Consider the following 15,160-nt stretch of genomic DNA (forward strand, 5'->3'; position numbering starts at 1 on the left):
GATCGCCACTCTGTCTGAAACACGCTGAGAACACCCATCCATCCCCGGCCTAACGACAAGGCGCTGGTGCGGCGCAGGGAGTCCCGCGGGATCCGTGCGCTGGCGCAGCTCTCAGCCCCCACGGCAGGGCTCGGCCGCCTTGCTGACTCCCGCAGACCCGTCCAGCCTCCTCGAAGACTGACCGCCCCTCGCTGGCTGAATCTGGAGCCCTTCCCCCGCATCGACTGGCTCCTGAGCCTCCGTGGTTCGGGTGCCGGTCATCGTGTGGTGACCACAAGGCACCTGTCTGAATCCTGGGCCGTGTGTACCTGCGATGAAAGGGACCCCATCTCTCGCGGGGCCACTGCCTGGTGCGAAGTGGGCTCTCGGCAGATGCGCATGGATGTGTACGTGTAGAAGCTACACCAGGAATACTTGGTTTTGTTTTTGTTTTAGAGAGAGAGACAGCGAGCGGAAGGAAGAGCAGAGGGAGAGAGAGAGAATCTCCAGCAGACTCCGTGCTGAGCGTGGAGCCCAATGCAGGGCTGGATCCCACGACCCCGAGATCATGACCCGAGCCGAAATCGAGGGTCAGAGTCTTCTCCGACTGCGCTACCCCAGCCCCTGGGAGGACTTGCTGAATGAACCAATCAGCTCTGGTAACACACCCACGATGCAGACGCTCAGGCGAGGGAGGCCAGTGGAGCGCCTGTCCCCGCTGAGAGGCCGATGCCCAAGGAGGAGGCAGACGTGGGTGGACACAGTCCCAACAAGGACACTCAGGATGGCCTATGTTCCTACTTGTTGCTTCTCTCTCTTCTTTCCCCAACCTTCCCCAGCACAGGCTTTGACTGTCATCTCCCCGAAAGCCTGGTCACAGCCCTGAGATGCGTATGTGAACCGGACACGGCCCCCAGAGGAATCCCTCATCCGTAAGCGGACACTGGGGGCTGGCTGTGATACCCACACCAGTATCCCATTGTTTGAAATCAGTGTGGCTCGCAAGCAGCTTTTCTTACCTCACTGAGCGAAGCCCGCGTCCTCCTTATTTTTTCAAACTGTTACAACATTCTCAGCTGTTTATTTGAGAATCACTAAAAGCATAAGCATCTTGGGCACTTCATTAATATTCCATTTTATTATAAAATTATTTGTTACATCAGTAACAAATTTATTAGTAACAAAATTTTTTATTACATTAGTAGTTATAACGTGAAATGTGATTATAACGAGGTATTTGGGGACCCTACCTTTCAAGGTTCATTATCGACTAAAATAACTAAAGAATTTAGAAGTGAAAGGGAATCCAACCACCATCAAGAACATTAGCAGCCAGGACAGGCAGCCCTCCCCAGAACAGGCCTTGGATCTATGGTGCGCCGCTGCCCGTCCCCACAGTGCACCCTGAGTCCTTGCAGCAACCCTGTGGCTCCCAAACTTTGCCGCATGTGCCTCACCCGGATCTTTCACAAACACGGTACCTGCCCCGTATTGTTGTAGGATGGTGCAAGGTGTTGCACCTGTTCCCACGGGCAGGGGGTTGGCAGTTGGTTTTACTATGCCTACAGGTCACTGACACAGGGGCCATCCTCATCCCTGGAACGGTTTCTGATTTCAAACACCAGCCCTGAGCCTCACTGCTCTGTCTCTTCTCCAAAGGCCAGCACCCCAGCCCCTGGCTCAGGTGGAGCACAGGATGGGGGAAAGGGGCTCGGACCCACCATCCCAGGGTGGGGGGGGCTGAAAGCAAATGCTTATGCTGTGTTCACCAAAGCTAACTAGTTTTCAGTTTGGATTAACCGGACCTTTGTCATGTACGTCCTTGACCATTCAGTTTGCTCAAGTGGTAAGCATTGCACCTTTGTTTTGAATTTCCTGGAGTATGTTCTAGAATCCTTTCGGCCTAAAATCATTTTGCTAGAAAAAGCAAAGGAAGAGAGAAGAAAGAGCAGTTGCCAAAGTTTGAAAGCAATGTCAGGTTTCAGAAGCAGCCAGCAGCCACGGAGGTCGGCTCAAATCACGAGACGGCAGCACGGGTCAGTACCGAGCTGATGGCGTCGCTAGAGTTGTGGAGGAAGAAAGCACGCGGCCGGTCCTTGGCATCCCCTCAGGGCCAGCTCTCATGAAGAAAGGTGAGTGTGGAGGACAGGTGTTCAGGCCCCCCATCGCTGGTCCATCCGGGGCTGTGCGGGCTGGCACCCCGACTTCCCTCCTGCCCTCACTTGGGGCTGACTTTGTCCCCCACCTGGGAAAGGACAGGATGCCGGTAAAGAAAATGAGCTCCAGGGAGAGCAAGGGAAGGACAGGCGGGAAAACAGTCAGAGCAGCTCAAGGTGTACTTGGTTATGGAATGGAAAGCACCACCAGCATAGAGCTGTGCTGCTTCCAAGCAGGGGTGCAGCCCGAGAGCCTTAGAGCAGACATCGGTATCACCTCCTCGGTAGCAGGACTCTGCCGGCCGTGAGGCCCGCTGAACATGATCGCGCCTGGATCTGCCAGAGCTGCCGTCTGACGTGTTCACAAAGACCCCCGTGTGAGCCGGCAGGCAGTCCCTGCATGAGCGGGGCAAACATCTGAGGTCTTGGTCTGTCTGCACGGGCGGGACATCATGGGCCCCACCCAACTGGATCCAGGTCAGAAGAGGCTCTTGGGCCTCAGGATCCACTCCATGGAGTCCTGTAACTTCTGGAGGTCTCCCGGCTAGGGACCCTCCCGTCTGGGAGACGGCCTCACCCAGCTCCCCGCGGATGAGGTCTGCCAATCCATCAGCCAGTGAAAGGTCCTGGGAGGGACTGTCCCCCTTGACCATCGAGATCTCAGTCTGGGCTAGGCTCTCACTAGCTATGTGACCTCACACCCGCCAGGAAGGGGCCAGGACACAGAGGCCCTTGCACACCAGGTCCCAAGACCCTTAATGAGAAACTTTCCAAGAGGTGACTCACCAGAGGTAACCCAGAACCTACGCTGTAACTTTGTGGACAAACGTAGGCCTGTGGGTACTGCTCTGATGGTCAGAAAACCCCGTTACTCTCTTCCTGTTGGTCCAGCTTGGCTCTGTGCTCATCCCACTTCCTGCATCTAACCGGAGCATTTACATTGAGATTCACCCCTGGTTGCTGAACGCACTTGGTGAGACACGCGCCTGTTTCCTCTTTCAGTGTGAATGAGAAGGGGCCGCCGCAAGTCCGCCTCAGCGGGTCCGGTTTTGACTTCCAAACTTTTCCACAAATAAATTTTCATCCCTAATAGAGATGTGTGCATTTCATTGTTTTAATAATTTAGCTCTGAGATGATTTATGGTTAGCATGTTAATTATGAATACATACATTACCATTTTTATAGCCTATTTGGATATGGATCAGCAGAGAATGAACCGTTACCCTATTGTTTCCATTTATCACTTGCGTTCAGTCCTGCATGTTTGTGAAACAGAAGCTGGGCTCCAAACAGCAAGGATTAACCCAACCATTGCTCAAAGTCCCTTTGATTCCATCAAAGACACAGAAAGTCAAGCTTCCCTTTAAAAATTGTGTCTGGCTAACAACGCTTGACAGAGACTTTCCCAATTTCCCTCCAAAATTCATGAAAACACAAGAAAAAGTGAAGAGCCACATGTGTGTTGTAAATGAAGGCTTACATCCTTCCTACTTCCTCACACCGAGAGGGATCTCCAATCACGCAGAGGGCCGCAAACCTTTAGTGGAAGAAAGAGAATTCTTTGAGGATCGACAGCACCGCCTCAGCCAGCCGCACGGCAGCCCCAGGGCCCCTCTGTCCCCCAAATCCTACAGCTCCGGCCAGCTGATGCCCGATGGCCTCCTCCAGCGAGTCCTGGCAGCGACCCGCCTTCCTCCGAGCTCCCGGCCTGTCCACTCTCACCCGTGGGCGCTGCCCCCGTGCACGCTGCAAGGTGAAAGCAGACCCCGGTGTGTGCTCCAGCCCGAACAGTGTCGGGCAAACTGTGGGTGTCATGAAGTATCTGTTGAAAACAGAACCACAACCTGAGTATGCCCGGCCTCCTGTCGCCCTGCAGGGCACCTGAGTCTTCGGTGTTGGTGTGCGCAGCGGGGGCAGGAGCTGGGCGTGCCGGAGACCCAGGACCTCAGAGGCCTGAGCTGCTGTGTAAGGAAGAGCGTCCTGGGGGCTTTGGAGGGAGGCGACAGAGGGATGCAGAGGCTGTGCTTCCCTTTGATGAGCATCCCTCCCTGTCTGAGTTCTGGTGCTTCTCTGGGAGCAGCCTCACCGACGTCGTTCTAAAGCAGGGGAGCCGCTCCAGTGTGGTGCACGAGAGTCGAGAAGGGAAAGCTAAGGAGACCTCGTCCTGGCCATGGGGAGGAGCACAGAGGGCAGCACAGTGAGGCCACAGAGGCGGGCAGGGAGGCTCCGCGGAGCCTCCACCTGGTGCGGGCCCGTGACCCGGGTCCTTGGGAAGTGGCTCATGTGGGACTCGGAGGGGGGAAACAGAGTACAGTATTTCCGTCTGATGATTAGCGCCCTGGGGGCACGCAATTCTCCGTTTGCATCGTGTCTCCCTGTCCAGGCGTTTCCCTGCTGGGCGGTACGAGAGGGGCTGTGCGCTCAAGGCCTCCACGTATGCTGGGTTTCTTAGTGGAGTCAAGTGCTTGCTCTCTTGAGAGGCAGCAGGGCTAGGCTGAGGCTCACATTTCCTGTGCGCTGAACACCAGAAACAGAAGCAAGGACAGAAGTCACAGACATTTAGCCCCAGTCCTGCACCTTCAAGGCAACTGGCTAATCTGCCTCAGCCCCAGCTCAGGAGGCCAGAATCTGAGGGCAAAAGCCAAAAAAGAGCCCTGCAAACATCCTTCCTCATCTCTGAGTCTGAGTCCTGAGAGGTCGTCCCTGGACCAGCCCAGTCCCCGCCTCCCCCTGGACCCTGGCCTTGTTTCCAGGTGCCCTTCAGACGTGAGGCTGGATGCCGCCTGCTGAGCTGACTCCGATCTCCACGTCCTGCTGATGGTCCCGCCCCACACCCCGCCCGTAGCACAGGGACACACGGTCTTGCCGCTGCCTGGGCCCTGCACACACAGCCTTTCCCTGTAAAGCTAAAGTCACTGAATAGATGGAACACACTGCATTTTGCTTTAAAATGACATCGACACCACCTCTCTGGGAAGGCAGTGTCCAGCCTAAAGCTCCGCAAGTCAGTTGAGAACAGGTGCACTAGGACCGCCCTGCATTCGGTCTTGCAGATTTCACCTCTAAAATGTCAAGGATGTACATTACTTCTGTTATGTGCCTAAAGTATCAGTGTTTCAAACACGCAGATGCTTGAGAACTGAACTGAAGAATGCAGCATGTACGCACCTGTCACAGGTACCTCCTGTTTGGCCAGACCGTTGCACCGTGAAGCTGTCATGTGCACATTATAGCCATCACGACAACCAGATTAACAAAATCATCCCCCAATTGTGCTTCACTGTGTGTGTGTGTGTGTGTGTGTGTGTGTGTTTTACAACAACAGAAATGAAATCAAGAATAACCAATCTGGTGATGGCACAGATGCAGAGACCACCTATTTTCAGGTCCTTTTCTTCAGGTTTCACTGCTTTTGGTGTCATCAGCCTCCAAGGCGGTCCCAGTGCCCCCACTTCCTGGGGCTCACTCCCTGTGTCAGTCCTTCCCACACGTGCCAGGTGGTCTGACCCATAGCATACCACCAAGGTATTGGATGTTGCTGCCACGATCACATTATAAAGACATGGCTTCCATCTGGGGGCTCCTTCTCCCTCTGCTCATCCCTTACTCTGGGCAAAGCCAGCCGCCATGTTGTGAGGATGCTCAAGCAACTCTGGGGGAGGCCCATGTGATGATTCCTGATAATAAATGTGTGCTGTTTGAAGCTCCTAAGCTCTGAATTAAATTGTGATGCAGCCATAGATAACTAAAACAGCTGTGTATGACAAAGAGCCTGGATGTGAAGTTGCATTGGCGCTGAGCCAGAGTCATGACTACCAGCCACTGGCTCCATGACCCTGAGTATTTACTTATCTCTGTGAGCCATGGTTACGTCATGTGTGAGATGGAAACGTGCCTCTGTGTGCAATGATAAGGACTCAGTGTGAAAATGCATCATGGCACCTGCAGAGTGTCACGGTAGACAATCTGTAAATACTCAGCAAGTCAATAGGTATTGCTCTTCTCATCTTCACACGTTTATGCTCTAATTAAGTTGTTAAAATCAAGACATGCATCTGAAACATCCTTGGCACTCTACAGCTTTGAGTGATGGTCACTGTGGTTCCTGTGTTACTAACGTCACGGGATTGTTTCCCTTGATGAACAGGACGGCTCCATGTGGCCGAGGGCATGTTGACCCACTGACCACGGCCGCTGCCCTGACAGTCAGTGCTAATGGCCCCCTCATAGGTCCTTCTGGGGAAAGTTACCCAGTGGATGCTTTCCCTACCCTGTGGGCATCCTGGCCCCAGTGCTGTCAGTAGCCAGCATGCCCAACACAGACGGGAGCAGAAAGGTACAAACTGGGAAAAAGTATTCCCCCTGAATAAAAGTAACAGCCCTGCTCTGTGCTTTGGAGGGAGGATGGCACGGTGGGAAAATCTTAGAGCTGGCCATTTGGAAGGCTGGAGTGTTTATTCTTCCAAACAGCAAAGTTTCCCAATTTACAATGGTTCAACACAAGATTTTTCAACTTCACGACGGTGTGGAAGTGGTGCCCTCGGTAGAAACCATGTTTGGAATTTGGGATTTGGATCTTCTGTTGTCTGTGGTGCTATTGTCTCTCACGATGCTGGGCAGCGGGGACCATGGCTCCCCGTCAGCCACACAATCACAAAGATCAGCAACCAATATGCTTATAGCCATTCGGAATGCACACAGCCATCCTGTTCTTCCCTTTCAGCACAGTATTCAGTAAATGACATGAGATACTCAATGCTTCATTATAAAATAGGCTTCATGTTAGATGATTTTGCCCAACTGTAGGCTAATATAATACCCTGAGAACGTCAAGGTGGACTAGGCTAAGCTTCGATGTTCACTTTCTACTTATGATATTTTTAACTTGCAATCGGTTCGTTGGGATGTGACCCCATCCTAAGTCAAGGAAGATCCGTATATGGTTTCAGACATGCCAATGTCCTCGCTGGACCTTATTTTTCTCTTCTGAAAAAAGACAAGGCATTCTGGTTTTGGGGGCATTGCCTTCACTTTCAGAGGAGTGCGCACTAACTGGAACATGTTTAGATCAGAGGAAGGAAGCAGGAACAAGGAATGAGCCAAATGAGAAAGTGTTGAAGGGACCGGACTCAGAAAGAATTCATTTACTTTCCTGGAATTTCTTTTTTCTTTTTTCTTTTTTTTATTTATCTGAGAGAGAGAATGGGAGACAGAGAGCATGAGAGGGAAGAGGGTCAGAGGGAGAAGCAGACTCCCTGCCGAGCAGGGAGCCCGATGCGGGACTCGATCCAGGGACTCCAGGATCATGACCTGAGCCGAAGGCAGTCGCTTAACCAACTGAGGCACCCAGGCGCCCTTTCCTGGAATTTCTAAGGGATGCCATGAGGAGTAGAAGACAGACTTGCTCCGTGTGCATCAAGGACTGGATGGAAGATACATAACACAAAGCTCCAATCTTGCAATAATAGATGTGAATCGTATATACACGGAGATCTTACCTGTCAGAAAGCAGAGACCTGCGTTCCAGGGAGCATCCAAACATATTGCAGGACTATTTGGAGGGAATTTGAACTTGAAACCAGGGTTGGGTCTTGGGGAAACAGCAGGCACACAGCAGCTGCACCCCTCACCATTTCTGCCTTGTGATGGCACCCTCTGAACCCCTGTGACATGGCCGCCCAGACCAGTCAGCTCTCTCCCGGCCTGGAGAATCTCTAGCTCATTATTATATCATCTGAAGATCACTGAGCTGCTTTATAGCCTCTCCTTCCATGAGTCTATGAAAACACTTGCCACCAGGACCTTGTGCTGGTTCCCGTCAGCACTCATTAAGACTTTGCATTTTGATAGGTCTGTCTTTACACTTAGACCTATAAAACTGGAATTAATAAAACCTTACTTATTCCAAAAGGAGGCAGATGTTATTTGTTCCTAATAGAAGCAAACAGCTTCCATTTGTTGGGGCTCTACTATTTGACATGTGGCTATGTATTTGAGCATATATGTGTGCGTGCATGCGTGTATGTGTGTATGTGAGCATGTATGTGAGTGTGTATGTGAGCATGTGTGTGCACGAGTGTGTATGTGTGTTTATGTGTGCATGTATGTGCAACCATGTATGTGAATATGTATGTGTGCACATGTGTGTTAGTATGTGAGCATGTGCTGTGCATGAGTGTGTGCTAGCATGCATGTGGGGTGAGCGTGTATGTGAGCATGTGTGTGTGTGTGTGTGAACATATATTGAAAAAGCATAACTCATGTCATAATTAACTCGAATTTACTTCCATGGTCTATCTTTGCCTCTTTGGGTGTTTTTCAATGAGAATAATCTTCATTTCTCCTAGAGGAAAACTCTAGAAGGCCATGGCTATTTTGCTCACCCTTAGGTAATAGACAATGCAAGGGTCACTTAAGTCACAAAGAGCCTCAATGCAGAAGTTAGAATATTGTGGCCAAATATTAATCAAAATAGCAAATTTTATTTAAAATCACAATTTCCTTGGAGTGCCTGGGTGGCTCAGTCGGTTAAGTGTGCAGCTCCTAATTTCAGCTCAGATCGTGATCTCAGGGTCATGAGATCGAGCCCCACATTGGGCTCCATGCTGAGCATGGAGTCTGCTTGGGATTCTCTCTCTCCCTCTGCCCCTCCCCGCCACTCCCTCTCTTGCTCTCTCTTTCTCTCCCTCTCAAAAAAAAAAAAAACCCAAAAAGCTGAAAACAAAACATCCCAATCTCCCTCCCTTCCATGGCGTGGCCTAGAGTGGAACGGAGGGCTGTATTTGGCTTCTCTGGTTCTCTGTCCGGTGCTTCTCCCCCCCCACACCCAGCTCCGTGACGCCCTCCCACACTGGAGCAGAGAGAAGCAAGAGTGATAAGGAACAGGAGTCACTTCTCGCGAACGTGTACTGTCATAAGCTTGCCCCCAACTCTTTTGGCAGAAACTGATTCTTCCCCCATGAAGATTTTCTGAGCGTGTTTTGGAATTTAGCTTTGCCAGGACCTCTCTCCTGCTGCTCCTTCTACCTGGTAGATGAATCTCTGTCCTGGGAGGCTGTTTCCGGCTCCTCCATAGTGCCGGGAGAGCTGGTTCCACCTCCAGCTTCTTGCTGCAGGAGGAGACATCTGTCAACCGCCTAGTCGCAGGCTTCTCTCGCCCCCACACTGAGGGAAAGGCAGATCTTACTGAGATCAGCTCTGGGGCAGTGTACGCCCGTCTCAGACCAGCTGCAAAAGGCTGCTGGAACTTCTCAGGCCTGAAGCAGGCACCAGTAGAATCCCTTCTCACCTGGGGGGGGACCCACACCCAGCTCCCTTTGAAGCCCTCCTGCCTAGGATTGGAGACGCACCCTTTCCCCGCACCTGCTCCTCTTGCCTAACCTGCAATTTTACATTCAGAGCTGGTGAGAAAGTTCAAGAGTGGAGTGGTTGCCAGTGATTGCCTTTGTTCAGTCTGCTCCCCTGGCGTGTGTCCCCCTCGCCTTGGTGCCAGAGAGCCAGCACGCGACACCGGCTCACTCAGATGTAGGAAGATTTCCCCTTTAACACCCCACCTCGTATACGGGGCACGGTCTCCCATGACACGTAGTTCAGGTACAACGTAGGGAATTGCAGCCTGTCGAGGCAGCCGAATTACCTCCATCTACATCCAAGGAAGCTCAGACCGGAGGTCGGGCAGTTCGCCCCAGTTCACAAAGGTCACAGTGGCAGGTAGAGTCCCGAGAGTATTGACTCCATAAGCAACCTGTGCACAAGACCCGTGAGTCTCGGATCTGAGCGAGCATCACCGTTATGTGGATGCGTGGATGAAACGCAGGCCCTTGGGTCCCCCCCAGAGCTTCAGAGCAGGTCTGGGCTGGAGCCTGAGACTTTGCATTTCTAACATGTTTCCAGGTGACGCTGCTGCTGTTGTCTGAGGAACACACTTTGAGAACCACTGCATTAAATGCACCTGACTGGGCTGGGCTGGGCTGGGCTTTCCCGGCAACCTGGCGGGCAGACCTGCAAGAACAAGATCACCCTGGGTCCCAGCGGCGTTTGGTAGCACAGCTGACTGAAGACAGCTAATTGCTCTCTGTGATGATGAGAAACTTGTTAAGGTTTTCTCGGGGGGGGGGGGCAGGGGGCTTAGACGCGTGGTTAAAAGGTCATGGTGGAAATAGGATACGCAGTTCATCCAAACAAGCGTTCTCTGAGGGAGACACACCGGGGCCAAACGTTTCCCCAGGTTTGCAAGTTGATGACAATGTAACGCAATTTCATTAAATATGATACTCTGCCTTAGCAGACCTTCGGACACACACGCACAGGAGACTTAGAGTTTCTGCTTTTGCCCACTGGTTGGCATATGTAAGGGTCACCTAAATAGGTTGGAGGTAAAAAAAAAAAAAAATTTAAATAAATAAAAAAACAAGGTAATTTAATTTTGAAAACTGTGAGTATTCATTTGGAATAAACCAATTTATAAAGCTGGAAGTGACAAGCTAAAATTAAACGTACTTCCCTTTTATTACTGTTTTTCTACACCCTCATCAGCCAATTACACTCTTAAATCATTTAGCAGAAGGATCATCTTTACTCTCTTTTAGAGTAGATAAATTCTTCTTAAAAATCCATTTTAATGTCTGATTGACAGCTAATTTACATTTGTATCTATCATGTTTGCCAAGTTTTCTCTATAAGATTTCCATGTAGAATCTGTGCCTCTGGACATGGGGGTCTAGTGCCCCGATACAAAGGTCCCTGGAAACAGTGAGGACTTGAGAAATACTATGCTCTTTCCAAAACCTACCCAGTGCTTAGGTCTTCACATTCAATAGTGTTTCTACAGTTACAAATGTCTAAGCAAGCTATGTGTTCTGTCTCTGAGGGCATAAATAGCCAATATGACTGAAGCTCAAAGCACATGCCGCACGGGCGGAATGTCTATGTCCTGGCCTGGGTACCGGCCACTTAGGCAAGTTTTATTTTGTACAGTGGTTCAGACAGCATTCATTCCCTGTTTGCGTCAAAGCAATCTGATGTCATTTCAGAGGTAAGATTTCAATTGGATTAAATGCACATTATACTTCCATTCTGTTCTTTTATCCATCCTGAAATCCCACTCTAGCAGAGCAAACCAGGAACAACACTTGGACACCATGAACCGAGTTTGTACATGGTGGTGCTCAAGCAGATTTGTGCTCGCTCACCTGGGCACGTTTCGCACCACCTCTGTGTCTGCCGACAGCCTGCCTCCACTTTTGAGAGGCTCCTCTGTGGTGGGGGCTGCAGCTCTGTCCCCGACCTCTGGCGTCTGCCGAGGCGGGTCTCAGTGGCTCTACCCTGCGCTGCAGGAGAGGGCACACCCACAGCCAGTGAAGGTCCAGTGAGCAGAAGGGGGAGCTCCCTCTGAGGAGGGAGCTGTGTGTCTCCGGCTGAGGCTCTTGCTCTCACCATCCTTGGCCGTGCCGGGCTCTACCTCTGCCCTTGCCCTACTGGGTGACCACAGCCCACTTACATAACCCCTCTGTGCCTCTGTTTCATCCTCTCTAAATTGGAGATGGTAAAACTTATCATATGCAGCTATTGGAAATAATGAAAGTTCTGTATAACAAGGGGCAATGCACCAACAGCAGCAACGCTACTCCTCATATCTACCCTGTGTTCCCTCCACTGCTCCCCATCACCCAAAGCAAATCCGCCTGTCCACTGTTCTAGACGTGGGTCCTACTTTAGGACTCCCATGCTGCCGAGTAGTTTTCATTAACGTTAAAAAAGGTACAGGCTGTTGCTCCAAAGGTCATCTTCCCTTCAACAGGAGTCTCCTAGGGACTAGGGTCCCCTAATTAAATAATGAGTCTTAATGGCGGGACTGGAATCATGGTGGTCAACCTGTGAAGACACTGTTGGAAGAACTCCAAACCCATTCCAAGCTATTGATCCAGTTTGATGACAGAACATAATATACAAATATTGAATGGAAGTTTACGAGTGACATAACCCATAAGATCCTGGAGAACAGTGCTGGCAAATAGGTTTGGTTTTGCAGGTCAGACATGATGGGCTGGTCGTGGTGCTGGGCCCCACGTGGAGGGGACGCTGACCCTGCAACTGTACTGGGTGCCCCCAAGGTGCTGTGGCCCGAGGCCCCGAGGAGGAGCAGGGGATTCCTACAGGTACCAGACCTGCCAGCACAGCAAGGGCCGCCCCACATTTTTATGGGACTAAAAACAAAATCTCTGGTATGAGCAGTGCTGTACCTCTTTGAGATGAGGGAAATCCCTGGCGAGTGGGCTGGTTGGAGGTGCCTGAGCCAGTACCGGAAGGGGGTACAGACTGTGGGCAGGAAGCAACAGGGACAAGAGCCCCCCAGCTGCAGGGGGCCATGAGGGAAGCACAAGGCAAACGTGGAGGAGAAAGAATAGAAAACTATTTGGCGTCAGTGAGGAGACTCCTTGGACTGGACAGGAATTTCGTGATAGGTAAAGTGTGAGGTGCCCAGAGGTCAGCAGACACCCTTTCTTCTTTTTTTATTGTTATGTTAATCCCCATACATTACATCATTAGATTTAGATGTAGTGTTCCATGATTCATTGTTTGTGCATAACACCCAGTGCTCCATGCAGAATGTGCCCTCCTCAATACCCACCACCAGGCTAACCCATCCTCCCACCCCCCTCCCCTCTAGAACCCTCAGTGTGTTTTTCAGAGTCCATCGTCTCTCATGGTTCGTCTCCCCCTCCCATTTCCCCCCCTTCATTTTCCCCTTCCTGCTATCTTCTTCTTCTTTTTTTTTTTTCTTAACATATATTGCATTACTTGTTTCAGAGGTACAGATCTGAGATTCAACAGTCTTGCACAATTCACAGCACTTACCAGAGCACATACCCTCCCCAGTGTCTATCACCCAGCCACCCCATCCCTCCCACCCCACCCCCCACTCCAGCAACCCTCAGTTTGTTTCCTGAGATTAAGAATTCCTCATATCAGTGAGGTCATATGATACATGTCTTTCTCTGCTCAGCAGACACCCTTTAAAGGAAACAAATTTAGTTTAGGTCAGCCTGGGTGCTTGGACGTGCTTCGGTGTGTGTCTGGGTCTTGCATTTTAATAGCCACTTTACCACCACAGCATCCCCCAAATGACTGAGATCTCAAAAAGCAGGGATCACACAGAACCCTGAGACTCATCTTGGAATTTGGGGTTTAGTGGGTAGCAAGGCGTACATGATTCACACTGCCTGACTAGGGAAATGGGATCAGACTCACCTCCTTGGAGACCTGGCAGGGAGCTTTGCAAGCGAAGCCACAGGGACAAACACCAGAAATAGAAGCTGTGGTGTTGACATAGTCCTCTGCTTACACGAGAAAGCGGTAGATGGCCAGCTGGGATGAAGACTGAGGCTGTACTCTTGACTCCACCCCCCTTCTGTGCAGCCGTCCCAGCATCCACATCCTGCAGGTGACCCCCCGTCTGTGCAGCCGTCCCAGTATCCACATCCTGCAGGTGACTCCCCGTCCCTACAGCCGTCCCAGCAACCACATCCTGCAGGTGAACCCCCCTTCCGTGCAGCTGTCCCAGCATGCACATCCTGCAGGTGACCCCCCCTTCCATGCAGCCGTCCCAGCATCCACATCCTGCAGGTGACCCCCCGTCTGTACAGCCGTCCCAGCATCCATATCCTGCAGGTGACCCCCCGGTCTGTGCAGCCGTCCCAGCATCCACATCCTGCAGGTGACCCCCCCTTCCGTGCAGCCGTCCCAGCATGCACATCCTGCAGGTGACCCCCATCTGTGCAGCCGTCCCAGCAACCACATCCTGCAGGTGACCCCCCCTTCCGTGCAGCCGTCCCAGCATCCACATCCTGCAGGTGACCCCCTGTCTGTACAGCCGTCCCAGCATCCATATCCTGCAGGTGACCCCCCGTGTGTGCAGCCGTCCCAGCATCCACATCCTGCAGGTGACCCCCCCTTCCGTGCAGCCGTCCCAGCATGCACATCCTGCAGATGACCCCCATCTGTGCAGCCGTCCCAGCAACCACATCCTGCAGGTGACCCCCCCTTCCGTGCAGCCGTCCCAGCATCCACATCCTGCAGGTGACCCCCCGTCTGTACAGCCGTCCCAGCATCCATATCCTGCAGGTGACCCCCCGGTCTGTGCAGCCGTCCCAGCATCCACATCCTGCAGGTGACCCCCCCTTCCATGCAGCCGTCCCAGCATCCATATCCTGTGGATGTTCGTGTCCCAGTTGATGCTGGCACAGGAGCCCAGCTCACCTGCCTCTGACCCCTGTGCACCTGACCTACTCCTGTCCTGCTTTCTCTTCTGTCCTGGCCACAGACTCTCTCGGTCCTGTTCACGCCATGAACAGGATGGACTTTTCCATCCCTCTGTTTGCCGTCCTGCCTCTTCTTAACCCCGGTTGTCTTGCCCTTGCCTGTCTGTCCTCACAAGCACTCCGTCCCATGGAGGTGGAGACTCCTGCCCACCTGGTCTTCTCAGAACCTCACCCAGAGCCACTTCTAGAAAAGTCTGCCACTCGCACGCATCCCGGGCCGAACCCAGCCTCGCTCAGTGTGTCTCTTGTTCACAGTTTGCAGCTGCTGTGTCCACTCCCTGATCCACTTTAGATGCTGTTTCGGAAAGGATGATGTGTCTGCCTCCCCCTGAAGTGTGTGTCAGGAGCTCATTCATGTTCTCATTGCTCCTCTGAGGCAGGTGTCAAGGAGCCACCTCTGTGCCTGGGACCCTAAAACACCCTCAGAAAGCTCAGAAAGCCGTGGCCATTCCTGCAGGACTCGAGCGGGCAATGCTGTCCACAAGCCTCTGCAGCAGAGCCGGGAAACAGTGGGGACACGTGGCCAGAAGCTCCTTCTGTGGAGACGGAGCTGCACTGGATTCCTCCAGGAGGATGCTCGGCTCTCTTATACTCTGTGGGCCACCTGGGACCCTCATCACACACTACCATGCACCGCCCTCCGCTGAGGTCCTCCTGTGTGTCAGACGCCTGCCAGCACTGTTAGGACTCTCACAGTGAACCCA

The sequence above is a fragment of the Neomonachus schauinslandi genome, chromosome 10, assembly GCF_002201575.2.
Source record: "Neomonachus schauinslandi chromosome 10, ASM220157v2, whole genome shotgun sequence".
NCBI classification, from domain to species: Eukaryota; Metazoa; Chordata; class Mammalia; order Carnivora; family Phocidae; genus Neomonachus; species Neomonachus schauinslandi.